The sequence below is a fragment of the Pongo abelii genome, chromosome 5 (assembly GCF_028885655.2).
Source record: "Pongo abelii isolate AG06213 chromosome 5, NHGRI_mPonAbe1-v2.0_pri, whole genome shotgun sequence".
Taxonomy (NCBI): Eukaryota; Metazoa; Chordata; class Mammalia; order Primates; family Hominidae; genus Pongo; species Pongo abelii.
Window position 1 is genome coordinate 25,250,221 of NC_071990.2, and position 12,247 is coordinate 25,262,467.

The following is a 12,247-nucleotide window of genomic DNA, read 5'->3' on the forward strand; positions in this document are numbered from 1 at the left end:
TTATCACTAGCCCTGGAAAAAGACCAAAATTCAAATTCAAAGCACAGTTTCTACAAAATGTGCATCATTTTCACATCATTGTATAAAGTTGAAAAATCATAAGTTGAACCACTGTAAGTCAGGACCATCTGTAATCTATATAATAACTTTTAAATGTGAATATCCTTTGACTCACCAATTCTACTTCTATTCTAGTATAATTTTTCTAATGAAATACTTTGGCATTTATACAAAAAGATGTCCATTGCAACAAAATATTGGTAACATCAACAGAGGAATGAGCAAATACATTATGGTACATTCTTCTGTGGAATACTATGCAGCGGTTAAAAAGAAAGAAGTAAATTTACAGGTACTAACATGTTAAAGTAAACAAAATGAAAACCAGGCCTGAAGAATCCTTGAGCAGACAAAATTGGTTATGCCTCATCATAACCTTGCTTGATTTACAAGCATAAGTGAAACTTGAGCTATATTTTATAAATGCCTATATTAAAAACAGAACTTAAGCTCAACCAATCAGAAGTAGCCAACAAACTTATATAACTAGGGACTTTCCAAAGGGATAGACCAAATAAGGCAACTGTATAACTGTAACCAATCAAATATTTTCTTTGCTTTACTTCTATGTTCATCCTATAAAAGCTGCCCTCTTGTGTTCCCTCCATGGAGCTCCTAAGCCACTTCTGGTTTGGAGCTGTCCCATTCATGAATCATTGTTTCCTCAAAAAAACTCTGAAATTTTATTGTGCCTCAGTTTACTTTATAACATAAATAGGGCTTTAGAACACATTTTTATTGATTTATACTGTTTCACTTGGGGTGTATAAAAATTCCTACTTATAATAATGGTTTAAAATTTCAAATTTATTAGTGCTATAAAATTGCTACACTATTGCTAGTAGTGATATATTATTTTGCTCATCAGCACATGAAGCCTAGAATAGAGTGATTACATTTGAATCCCCAGAGCATCTTAGAGTCTAGTACATTATATTTACTTAAAAATTGTTTAATTAATCAATTGATGAAACAGGCCAGCAATTCCAAACTTCCTTCCAGCTCCAGTACTTTGACACTAACTGGAGAAAAACTGCCCTTACATATAAAATGTTCATGACAATACCTATCTCAGAGAGCTGCTATGATGATAAAGTATCCAAAATTGTTGGGGTGAGGGGCGTTATAATTTGGTAGACAAATTCCAGGGGCTATTTGTTCTGTTGTTACTCTTCATTGGACAAAACTACTTCTCTACAAAATTCAGACTTGCTCTGAGAAGTTTCAGAGAGCTAATTTCAGTGTGTATGAAGGAGGAGGGCAGGGAGTAAAGGAAAGACAGGTGGAAATGTCAAACATTAAAACCACTGCTGTAGTTGAGAACAAAGCAGGAGCTGATGGTCAGCACTGATCATGAGTGCTAGACTTCTTAAAAAAGCAATGGTCATGTTACGGAAAGTCTCACATTTGTTAAATGCTTTAAGCACACACAGTGTATTTGATTCTCACAACCAGGAAACTCTTGAAATCCAACCTCCAGAGACGTTCTAATCCAGTTCTCTCATCTGACTGTCATTCTTTGGTCATGCTTGATGGAAAACTAGATTGCAAACTTTTAAAAATTACTGGGGCAGAGAAAATTTATAAATTTGTAGATTAGTTTCCTGAAGCTGCCATAGCAGATGACCGCAAATGGAGTGCCTTTAAAAAACAACAGAAATTTATTCTCTCACAGTTCAAGAGGCCTGAAGATGAAATCAAGGTGGCAGTAGGGTTGGCTCCTTCCAGAGGCTCTGGGAGAGAACCTGGTTTGGCTTTTCTCCTGGCTTCTGGTGGGTGCTGGAAACCCTCGGCATTCTTTTGCTTATAGATTCATTGCTTCATTCACTTCCATCTTCACATCATCTTTTCTGTTTTTTTTTTTTTTTTTCTTTCCTATCTGTCTCTTTTCTTATATAAGGACACACACTTGTCGTTGGATTTAGGGCCCATCCAGATAATCCAGGGTGATTTCATCCTGAGATTCCTAGCCTAATTATATCTGCAAAGTCCCTTTTCCCAAATAAGGCCACATTCAGAGGTTCCGGGTGAACATATCTCTGGGGGCAGGGGCACTCAACCCGCTACAGCTTGTTTGTATGATTTTGATCTTGGAAGAAAGCTACTAAAGCAGAAATATAAACAACAGAAGTAAATGCAAAAGATAAACTGAATGGAAATAAAAGCTAAAAATAGAAAATGGGCAGTTTCATGGGCAGTTTCAAGCTGATAGATTTAAGGAGTTTGTGGTATCTGTTCCAAAACTTTGCAATATCCGTTTAAAGAAGCTGACTCAAGCTTGGAACTAAAATGTTTACCGCTTACCAACCAGAGCACACCACCCTCTCAGTGTCCTTTCCTGGAATTTAGGAATTTATAAAAAACAAATTCATATCCTGGAATTTCTAAAAAACAAATATTCATGACTGCAATATACTGAGATATAATTACTTAACAGGAAAAAGCATACAGAAGCAATTTAACAGAGTTTGAAGTGTCATCTACTAAATTTAGATTGTTTCCAGTAAGGTGGTGAGCTAAATACATTAACAGATTGTCTTGTTTAAAATAACTAAAAAAGGGGCCAGGCGCGGCGGCTCACGCCTGTAATCCCAGCACTTTGGGAGGCTGAGGTGGGCGGATCACGAGGTCAAAAGATCGAGACCATCCTGGCTAACACGGTGAAACCCCATCTCTACTAAAAATACAAAAAATTAGCCGGGCGTGGTGGCGGGTGCCTGTAGTCCCAGCTACTCGGGAGGCTGAGGCGGGAGAATGGCGTGAACCTGGGAGGCAGAGCTTGCAGTGAGCTGAGATTGCGCCACCGCACTCCAGCCTGGGCGACAGAGCAAGACCCTGTCTCAAAAAAAAAAAAAAAAAAAAATCTGAAAAGAGCCCATGAAAGTAAGAAAGTAAGGAATTCTCAAATCGGTCTAAGTGAAGAGGAGCCACTGTAGGGAAGTTGCGAGAGGCCTGGAGCCGGCCATTTGTCAAATGAGAGAGGCGAGGAAGAGGAGATTGAGCTTTGTATTTTATGACCTCAAAGGCACCAGAGACACAGCCCAGGGTCTGCCCACGTTGTGGAGTATGTTAAAAGAGAGCGAGATTCCCATCATTGAATCTTTACTCGTCAGCAAAATTAAACTGTGTCTAACAGGAGATCTGCCACAAAAAAGGTTGGGATCATAACGGGTTAAACTATCTATTTTAGAAAGAACTAGAAATAAAGCCATATTAGTCTCCAACCCCTCACCTCTCCCTTCTCACCTCCAGCTCCAGAGAAAAGAAAATCTATGAGCTCAAAGTTTAGTGCTAAGCAGAAGGGAGCAAAAAAACAGCCTTCTAAATACTAAAAACCAGAGAAATCTAGCCTTTATGCATGTTTGTAGCTTGAATTTATACTACCTGAGAGAATTGGAGAAATCTTGCTGAACATTTAATTTAGAGTGCCCCTGGACTAACAGTTCTCATAAACCTAGAAGAAGTGGAAAATTCTCTTTGAAGGACCCCATCTTTAAGCTAGCTAAAGAGAATTTCTGCAAGTAAAATTACAAACCATGAAGCAGCTCATGGTACAAAATTACTAAACAGCCAAGGCACAATGAGTAAGAGCTAGCAAAAACAACAGATTACATACACATAAAACAGACCCACAATAGTATGGTTAATATTACGATCAATTCTATATGCCTGAGCCTGAAATATGCCTGTTTGTTTACATACTTATATCTACTATATGAGAAAGATATAGAAAAATATTCTAACCAAGAGAAAGTTGATATAGCCATATTAACTATTAACATATTAATTAAGAGAAAGATGATAAAGCCATCCTCTTTTAAGCAACAAATATTACCAGAGAAAAGGGAGTTAGTTAAGCTGCTGCAGTGCATAAAGAGGTCATCCAGAGTGACACGGTGGCCACTCAGCAGGCAGCCCCAGCCCTCATCGTGTCTCCCCAGACCCGCTCACCCCAAATCCCCATTTTCTCCCGCTCGTGGGTGATCATGAAGTGGCCTCAGGCTCCCTCGCCCACCCCTTTCCTGTCCTCATCTTGGCCCCAGGGTTTGGAGGGAGCACCACTTGCCTCCCACCAAAGCTCCAAAGAGAACTCACAAGGAATTGAATGACCTGGCACAGGACCCACCCCCGCCCAGCACAGTGTTCAGCCGGTCCTGTTGGAGATGGCACGTCTGACAGGCAAGCTGCAATAAGAGGCGAAATGACAGTCCCAATCAGCGTGTAATATTTTTCTTGCAATTCATTTCCCAACAGACTTCTCCCTTAAACCCCCTAAGGTTGCATTTACAAGAATGTATAATCCAAATAGTAACAGTAATGGCAGCATGTGTCTTGATATTCTATGGTCACAGTGGTCTCCAGCACTATTTCGAAAGTACTCTTTTGCATTTGTTCCCCATTGTATGATTCCAATCCACATGATCCTCTAGTGAATGAGGTTGCTGAGATCTACAGAAAGGATAGAGAAAAGTATAACAGAATAGCTCAGGGATGGACTCAAAGTACGCCAGGTAATTAAAGAAATTGAATAACCTCTACAAATAAAGACAGGGGCGCTCTGAAAGACAAAGTCCTTTTAGGCTGGGCATAATGGCTGACACCTGTAATCCCAACACTTTGGGAGGCTGAAGCAGGAGGATTGCTTGAGCCCAGGAGTTCAAAACTGGCCTGGACAACATAGTGAGACACTGTCTCTACAAAAAAAAATGAAAAATTAGCCAGGCATAATGGCATGTGCCTTTGGTCTCAGCTACTCAGGATGCTGAAGTGGGAGGTACCCTTGAGCCCAGGAATTCAAGGCTGCAGTGAGTCATGATAGTACCACTGCACTCTGGCCTGGGTGACAGAGCAAGGCCCAGTCCTGAAAAAAAAAAAAGAGAGAGCAAATTCTTTTGATTTCCATTTTAGTGCCTTCTATGAGTATACACCTCACCCTGCCCTGTACATACAATCTGATACAGCATTGCTGCATGTTGTACATACTTGTAACAACAGACGAGAAATACTGTACTTCTGTACCAACGTTGCCTCCTAGCAGAGAAGTGTGTGTGTGACAAGCCAGTTCTACAGGCATAGCCTAGGTGTGAGACTAAAAGCTTTCCTCATTGACTTAAATTTGGATAACAGTGAGGTGTGGTGGGTATGATGTGTGCTTAGATGGGAGAGAAAAGCTCTACTCACCTGTAGGAGATTGTTTTTCAGTAGAATCCATCTCTACTCAAAACAGTTATGAAAAGCAAAGTGAACTGAAGCTGTTTCTGTATTCATTTTATTGCAAAGGAGCTACATCTTAGGTAAAAATTATGACCAACCAGATTAAACTCTACCCACATCCTGTATTTTAAGGTCTAAGTTTAACTGGACAACATTTATACGGATTGGAGCTATTAGTACATCAAATGTGATGGGTTTTTCTGTCGTTTGGAATAGTTTCAGAAGGAATGGTACCTGCTCCTCTTTGTACCTCTGGTAGAATTCGGCTGTGAATCCATCTGGTCATGAGCTTTTATGGTTGATAGGCTATTAATTACTGCCTCAATTTCAGAACTTGTTATTGGTCTATTCAGGGATTTGGCTTCTTCCTGGTTTAGTCTTGGGAGGGTGTATGTGTCCAGGAATTTATCCATTTCTTCTAGATTTCTAGTTTATTTGCATAGAGGTGTTTATAGTACTCTGACAGTAGTTTGTATTTCTGTGGGATCACTGGTGATATCCTCTTTATCATTTCTTATTGTGTCTATTTGACTCTTCTTTCTTTTCTCCTTTATTAATCTAGCTATTGGTCTAACTATTTTGTTAATCTTTTCAAAAAGCCAGCTCCTGGATTCATTGATTTTTTTCAAGGGTTTTTTGTGTCTCTATCTCCCTCAGTTCTGTTCTGATCTTAGTTGTTATTTCTTGTCTCCTGCTAGCTTTTGAATTTGTTTGCTCTTGCTTCTCTAGTTCTTTTAATTGTGATGTTAGGATGTTGACTTTAGATCTTTCCTGCTTTCTCTTGTGGGCATTTAGTGCTATAAATTTCCTTAACACTGCTTTAGCTACATCCCAGAGATTCTGTTATGTTGTGTCTTTGTTCTCATTGGTTTCAATTATTTCTGCCTACATTTCGTTATGTATCCAGTAGTCATTCAACAGCAAGTTGTTCAGTTTCCATGTAGTTGTGCGGTTTTCAGTGAGTTTCTTAATCTTACGTTCTAATTTGAGTCTGAGAAACTTACGATTTCCATTCTTTTGCATTTGCTGAGGAGTGTTTTACTTCCAATTATGTGGTCGATTTTAGAATAAGTGCGATGTGGTGCTGAGAAGAATGAATATTCTGTTGATTTGTGGTACAGAGTTCTGTAGATGTCTATTAGGTCCACTTGGTCCAGAACTGAGTTCAAGTCCTGAATATCCTTGTTAATTTTCTGTCTCGTTGATCTAATATTGACAGTGGGGTGTTAAAGTCTCCCACTCTTATTGTGTGGGAGGCTACATCTCTTTGTAGGTCTCTAAGAATTTGTTTTATAAATCTAGGTGCTCCTGTATTGAGTGCATAATGTATTTAGGATAGTTAGCTCTTCTTGTTGCATTGATCCCTCTACCATTACGTAAAGCCCTTGTTGTCCTTTTTGATCTTTGTTGGTTTAAAGTCTGTTTTATCAGAGACTAGGATTGCAACCCCTGCTTTTTTTTTTTGGCTTTCCATTTGCTTGGTAAATATTCCTCCATCCCTTTATTTTGAGCCTATGTGTGTCTTTGCATGTGAGATGGGTCTCCTGAATACAGCACACCAATAGGTCTTGACTCCTTATCCAATTGCCAGTCTGTGTCTTTTAATTAGGGCATTTAGCCCATTTACATTTAAGGTTAATATTGTTATGTGTAAATCTGATCCTGTCATCATGATGCTAGCTGGTTATTTTGCACATTAGTTGATGCAGTTTCTTCATAGTGTCATTGGTCTTTATATTTGGGTGTGTTTTTGCAGTGGCTGGTACTGGTTTTTCCTTTCCATATTTAGTGCTTCCTTCAGGAGCTCTTCTGGTGGTGACAAAATCCCTCAGCATTTGCTTGTCTGGAAAGGATTTTATTTATCCTTCACTTATGAAGCTTAGTTTGACTGGATATGAAATTCTGGATTGAAAATTCTTTCAGAATGTTGAATATTGGCCCCTACCCTCTTCTGGTTTGTAGGGTTTCTGCAGAGAGATTCGCTGTTAGTCTCATGGGCTTCCCTTTGTAGGTTACTTGACCTTTCTCTCTGGCTACCCTTAACATTTTTTCCTTCATTTCAACCCTGGAGAATCTGCAATTATGTGTCTTGAGGTTGCTCTTCTCAAGTAGTATCTTAGTGGTGTTCTCTGTATTTCCTGAATTTGATTGTTGGCCCATCTTGCTAGGTTGGGGAAGTTCTCCTGGATAATATCCTGAAGTGTGTTTTCCAACTTGGTTCCATTCTCCCCGTCACTTTCAGGGACTCCAAATAATCATAGGTTTGGTCTTTTCACATAGTCCCTTATTTCTTGGAGGCTTTGTTTGTTCCTTTTTTTCTCTAATCTTGTCTTCATGCCTTATTTCACTAAGTTGATCTTCAATCTCTGATATCCTTTCTTCCCCTTGATGAATTCAGCTATTGATACTTGTGTATGGTTCATGAAGTTCTCATGCTGTGCTTTTCAGCTCCATCAGGTCATTTATGTTCCTCTCTAAACTGATTATTCTAGTTAGCAGTTCCTGTAACCTTTTGTCAAGGTTCTTAGCTTCCTTGCATTGGATTAGAACACGCTTCTTTAGCTCAGAGGAGTTTGTTATTACCCACCTTCTGAAGCCTACTTCTGTCAGTTCATCAAACTCATTCTCTATCCAGTTTTGTGCCCTTTCTGGAGGAGTTGCGATCATTTGGAGGAGAAGAGGCATTCTGGTTTTGGGAATTTTCAGTGTTTTTGTGCTGGTTTTTTCCATATCTTCATGGATTTATCTACCTTTGATCTTTGAGGCTGATGACCTTTGGATTGGGTTTCTGTGTGGGGGTCCTTTTCGTTGATGTTGATGTTGTTGCTTTCTGTTTGTTAGTTTTCCTTCTAACAGTCAGGCCTCTCTGCTGCAGTTCTGCTGCCATTTGCTGGAGGTCCACTCCAGACCCTCTTTGCCTGGGTATCACTAGTGGAGGCTGCAAAACAGCAAAGATTGCTGCCTGCTCCTTCCTCTGGAAGCTTTGTCCCAGAGATGCTCCATCCTGATGCCAGCCAGAGTTCTCCTGCAACAGGCAGAGATGCCTGTTGACCCCTGTTGGGAGGTCTCTCCCAGTCAGGAGGCATGGGGGTCAGGACCCACTTGAGGAGGCAGTCTGTCTCTTAGCAGAGCTCAAGAGCTGTGCTGGGAGATTTGCTGCTCTGTTCAGAGCCGGCAGGCAAGAATGTTTTAAGTCTGCTGAAGCTGTGCCCACAGCTACCCCTTCTCCCAGGTGCTCTGTCCCAGGGGAGATGGGAGTTTTATCTATAAATCCCTGACTGGGGCTTCTACCTTTCTTTTAGAGATGCCGTGCCCAGTGAAGAGGAATCTAGAGAAGCAGTGTGGCCATAGCCGCTTTGCTGTGCTGTGTTGAGTTCTGTGCAGTCCAAACTTCCAGGTCTCCTTAGCACTGTCAGGGGAAAACTGCCTACTTAAGCCTCAGTAATGGCTGATGCCCCTCCTCCCACCAAGCTCGATCTTCCCAGGTCAACTTCAGACTGCTGTGCTGGCAGTGAGAATTTCAAGCCAATTGTTCTTAGCTTGCTGGGCTCCATGGGAATGGGACCCACTGAGTGAGACCACTTGGCTCCCTGGCTTCAGCCCCCTTTCCAGGGGAGTGAACAGTTCTGTCTCACTGTGGTTCCAGGGGCCACTGGGGTATGAAAAAAAAACATTCTTGCAGCTAGCTCAGTGTCTGCCCAAACTAGCTCTTATTTTTCTTATGCTCTTAATCGCTTAGGTCTAAGTGTAAATAAGGGTGAAAATCCATTTAATAGAAATACTTGTGTAGATTTAAAGATCCAATTGCTCCCTGGAGCTAGTCTGTATAATAAATTGATTACTAAACTGATTACATATTTTAAAAGGTGGGAGATATACAAAGAATTCCTACAACTCAAGAATAAAAATATAAGCAACACAAGTTTTTAAAAAACAGGCAAAAGATTTGAATAGACATTTCATCATAAAAGATATACACATGGCCAATGGGCATATAAAAAAGTATCCAACATCATTAGTCACTGGAGAAATGTAAATTAAAACCAAAAGTGAGTAGGAAACAAAAGCATTAAGAATAACTCATGTATTTCCATTTCTGGCCAAAATGCAGTAAGAAAGACCAGATTTATTCTCCTCTCTGAAACAACAACAAAAAGACAAATACATGAAACAGCGAGTCTTAGAACAAATTAGACAATGAAGAATGGTGATCTCCAAGAAACAGGAAATAAATGATGTGAGCCAATGATTGCCCCAGTATACTCTTTGGAAGAAGTTTTTTCAGGTCACAGGGCAGGGAAGAGGCACCTTTGTGGAGGTATCCTGGAACTGAGGAGACAGCTGAGAGACTGGAGAGTAAGGTAGCTAGAGTGTCTAGGGCAGAGCACCAAAGACATGAGAGCTGCCCTGGGAAAACTTGAAGACCTGCAGAAGGTCTCCCTCAAACATTCAGCTAAGTGCTGCTCAGTGCATGTGTGTGGGAAAATGCCCAAGGTCAGGGGAAGAACCACTAAATTAACACGAGGAAACAATCATCAGAGCTCACATAGTGCTAGAAAGGGTGAAAACCTGTGAATCTGTCTTCTTGGAATGCCAGGCTCCATGACAGTCACACAGAGGTCAGTCTCTGCATACCCAAGGCTTAAAAACGTCTGTGAAATTGAACCACTAACTCAGCAAGTGTTTCAGCAGGTGAGTCAACTATGTACCAAGCACTTGGAGCCATTAATAACACCCTACCAACCTGACTCAAAGTGTTGCTCAGGAAAAGTCTCTCTTAAGTGGGAACACCTCTCCGTACTCGTCAAATGATCACTACCACTAACCCCACCATCCCCCAAAAGCTTCCTCCACACCAGCCATCTTTCTGGGTACTCCTCCTAGCTTGCCACCCCTAAGCCCTGGGACTTTTCCTTCCTGCTCTTTCCCATCAATACTGCCCTGTCTCATTCCTTCAGGACCTGGCTCCTCTGCTACTCAAAGTGGCAGCAAGCCTTCTCATGGCCTAATCTGTGCAAATGAGTGAGAAGCTGAGGGTTAACGTGATTTCACCCAGTCGCTCTCCTTCTCAGTGCAATGCATTATGTAGTAGCAGTAGGGGCTTTCAGGAAACACATGATCTCAACATGGAATAGCTGTCATGTGGACATTGCTGGTATGCTGGCAAACAGCGAGGAAGAGTTTGGAGCAAGCAGGCCTGACCATGCCCCCTTAAATCCCATCAAAGACAAAGTGACTTTTTTCTCCACACAGAATCCACCCCTGGGAAGATGCAGGACAGTCACAGAGCATATCACAGGTGTTAGGGGAATGTCCTATGTGTTTGGGGAAAACAAAAGGAAGACAGGAAGGAGGAAAAAATAAAGGAGGTTCAGTCAACAAGCACTAGTTGAATATCCTACATATGCCAGGCACTGCTCTAGGTTTTGGGGTTATAGCAGTGAACACATAGTTTTGTTCCTTTTATACCACCATGGAAATTTCCACCTTGGAGGACACAGAACTTTGAATGTGTCTTTGTAAGAAGTTTCCCAGGTAAGTTTGATTATCAGGCAATTTGAGGAACCACTATTGAAGCAACAGTTGAGATTCTTCTCATTGATCCAAAAAGCAACCTACAATACTCATGGCTGTTGACTTTGGAAAACAGTTTTATTGAATATCAAGGTGCTATCTTTCTTCACACAGTCTACCAAAGGTTTGCTTTGATGTCCTCCCAATCCTTCTCCAAACACTGAGGCCCCTCCCAATCTACTCCATATACTTATGCTTTGTGTATCAGGTCCCACTTGCACCTCTTAGAAAGTACCCCAACTCCCAATTATTTATCAGTCTCCTCACCACATGCCCATCAATTATATTTAGCAATATAATACATACTGAGGACTTTTGATAAGAGGTATGTTCCTTCTGATTTATACATATTTTCTCATGTCATCCTAAAACTTTACGTAGTAGGTATTATCCCGCAGAAGAGGAAAGTGAGACAGACAGATTATACAACATGACCATTGTTAATGAGAATGAGGTCATTCTTTATGCATTAACATGACCTTCCATCTTTCTACTGTGCCTCCATCATACTAAATAATACCTTAAGTTTTGAAATTGAGAGGAAGAAGAGGGAGAGGGCGAGAAAAGGAGAGAGACCTAGAGGGAATCGGGGGAAGAGAGAGAGAGCGGCTCTTAAATACAACACCTCTTCCATTTACTTGATATATGAACTTCACCTCTTAAAGCCTCTTTTCCACATCTGCAACAGAAATAATGACTCCTACTCCATGTAGGTTGTGGGGTTTAAATGAGTTTATGGATATAAAGCTTCTAGTACTGCACTTGCCACATGATAAGCTTAAATATGTGATAGTAACAGCCCTATATCTATATACTGTGTTTTTTCTTCAGTTTTTTAAAAACCAGTATCTGACATTATATTGTGTGCATGGTAGGTGGGTGTATTATCTCTCTGTCCCATTGTATTTTTTTTTTTTTTTGAGACAAAGTCTTGCTCTTGTTGCCCAGGCTGGAGAGCACTGGCACGACTTTGGCTCACTGCAACCTCTGCCTCCCAGGTTCAAGCGATTCTCTTGCCTCAGTCTCCCAAGTAACCGGGATTACAGATGTATGCCAACACACCCAGCTAATTTTTGCATTTTTAGTAGAGACGGGGTTTCACTACGTTGGCCAGGCTGGTCTCGAACTCCCAACCTCAGGTGATCTGCCCACCTCAGCCTCCCAAAGTACTGGGATTACAGGCGTGAGCCACTGCACCCATCCTGTCCCACTGTATCATAAGCTCCACATAAGAAGGAATTTTGCCACATTCACCTCTGTTTCCACATTGCTTACAATGATGGCTGGCTTCTACTAGGCACATTTTAAGTATTTGTTGAAGGAATGGTTGTTATGACCACAATCTTCCCTACAGCACCTCACTACAATCATAGTAGTTGCCCTACAGATGCTTTCTATG

The 12,247-nt window shown here is 41.0% G+C and overlaps 1 protein-coding gene and 1 pseudogene across 1 annotated transcript in view; one reads left to right on the forward strand and one right to left on the reverse strand.

Annotated features, from left to right (window-relative positions):
• Positions 1-12,247, reverse strand: part of CMAH (cytidine monophosphate-N-acetylneuraminic acid hydroxylase) — a 377,256-nt gene that overhangs the window by 335,781 nt on the left and 29,228 nt on the right. The gene's annotated exons all lie outside the window — the stretch shown is intronic.
• Positions 3,034-10,283, forward strand: LOC100451072 (ubiquitin-conjugating enzyme E2 D2-like; annotated as a pseudogene).